The following is a 2,284-nucleotide window of genomic DNA, read 5'->3' on the forward strand; positions in this document are numbered from 1 at the left end:
ACAACACACAGCGCTCACCACAACACATAACCTCCCCAATGTCCATCACCCAATCATCCCATTCCCCCCAGCCCCCTCCCCTCCAGCAACCTCAGTCTGCTTCCTGAGATTAAGAGTCTCTTAAGGTTTGTCTCCCTCTCTGGTTTCATCTTGTTTCATTTTTTCCTCTCTTCCCCTAGGATCCTCTGCCTTGTTTCTGAAAGTCAATCAGAGAAAGACAAGTATCATATGATCTCACTGATAATGTGGAATTTATGGATTGTAATTATTTTTAAAATTAGAGCTGAAAAAGACCCCATGAACCAACCTCGTATTTTATGTAATAGGAAGCAACACAAATAAATATGTATGTATTTTATGTCAAATAACAGAGTTTGACTAGTTGGTCTATAGGGTGAAATAACTTGCTCTAGAACCAGGTATCCTGACTCTCGGTCCAATTTTCTTTCCATTGCTTTAAGGATTTTGGCTAGAAACACAAAGGCAAAATTGTAAAGAAAATCATATGAAATGATATGAAAGGCCTAGGTTAAGACTGGGAAATTATGTTAGCTACTTGAGAACTGAATTTCTCAAGCTACATTGTGAGACCTGAAACCCTCTTTTCTGTGGTTGAAGCAAATACTTTCATTTACTCATTCTTGTTAATATCTGGTTACTTTTGCTAAACTTCCTGTTGTCCTAATTGAAAGGTAGAAAATAAGGCATTGTTACAGTAAAAGCACCTTGTGTGTTTTCATGCTTCCTACTTGGGAGACCAAAACTTATAAAAGGCTGGTTTTACAGTGAAAACCTTCACTACTGTAATCTTTCCATATGCATCAGTTCAGTTGAATAGTTTTATACCACTGCTGCCCTCTTGTGGCCATATAATCCGCCTCCCTGTGCCCCAACTTGAAGCCCTTAATGGTTTTCGTCAGTTGAAATGGTTTCATCGGTCAGATAGAAACTGACATCTCAAACTATAATTAAACCTCCTTGGTACTGTACTTTATTACACCATTGTGTTTGTTTCAATTTGGCTCTAAAATATGTAGATGTTATATAATGCTAGTGATCATTTTAAATACAATATATCTTAATACATCATGGATTGAATATGTCTTCTGGGGGAATTTGGAAGTAATGCCTTTCACTTTTTCAAGTGGAATCTTAGATAAGCCATTTTATATTGGCAAATAATGTTCAAATATAGAAATAACCATCACCTACCACATAGTAAAATATGTAAAGTTGTAAAAAAAAGAAAACCATCAGGTAAATTCTTGCTCAAAGTGTATTGATTAAAGCATATCTTCATATAATACTACTACTACTAATGGCAAAAGAAGAAATTGTTTCAGGTAAAATTATTAATTATGTGTTTTTAATAGGTTTTGAAAATTTGGTTTTCTAAGAGATTCTAAATTTCAATGCCAAGTAATACATGAACCAATACGTTCATCTCTAAAGTCATTACACTCCATTTTACAGTCTTCTCTTTTATATCAAGATTCCAATGTTCTTTTTTGGTCAAAAGAATAAAGCCAAAGCTCAACCAAGGATAAAGAATCCTTTTATTAAATTTGACGTACATGTCCCTGATAGTTCTCATTGCACTGCCTTTTATTTTCAGCTTCTCATTACCATTTTAAATTAGGAACAGAGATATTTAACTTATTCAATATAATGCTTGAATGAAAACTAAAGAGCTGATTCAGAGTAGCACCATATACTCAGCTACTCTGAATACTCAGCAAAGCTGACAATCCATTTAAGGGGGACTTTTTTTTTTTTTTTTTTTTGGATGTTGTTTAAAGACTATATTAGATAATTCAAATGTTTCTATTAAAATGATTCCTAATTAAAATAAGAAGATGGGGAGAAAGGAAACAGAAATTAAATGTTAAAGTCTGCTGCTACTGCAGTGTTGATAATTGAAACTTTGTCACTCAGGAACACCCAAGACATAGGTCAAGGTTGTGCTTAGGGCTCAGAAAAGAAGAACACCACATCTTTTTTGAAAATGATTTTATACATGATTTTAAAAAATAAAAGTCTCTATGGAAAAATCAGAAACATTGCAATTCCTAATACTTATTTTATGGGTTAGTACTGTTCATGGTTTGAATGTGTGTGGAGTGCACTCTTTTTAAGTTATTTAGGGTCTCTAAAGGTCTTAAACTAGCCCTTAGAATCATCACACCAGGGGCACCTGGGTGGCTCAGTCAGTTAAGCAGCCGACTCTTGGTTTCAGCTCAGGTCACGATCTCAGGGTCCTGGCATAGACTTCCACATTAGTCTC

The sequence above is a fragment of the Ursus arctos genome, unplaced genomic scaffold (assembly GCF_023065955.2).
Source record: "Ursus arctos isolate Adak ecotype North America unplaced genomic scaffold, UrsArc2.0 scaffold_37, whole genome shotgun sequence".
NCBI lineage: Eukaryota > Metazoa > Chordata > Mammalia > Carnivora > Ursidae > Ursus > Ursus arctos.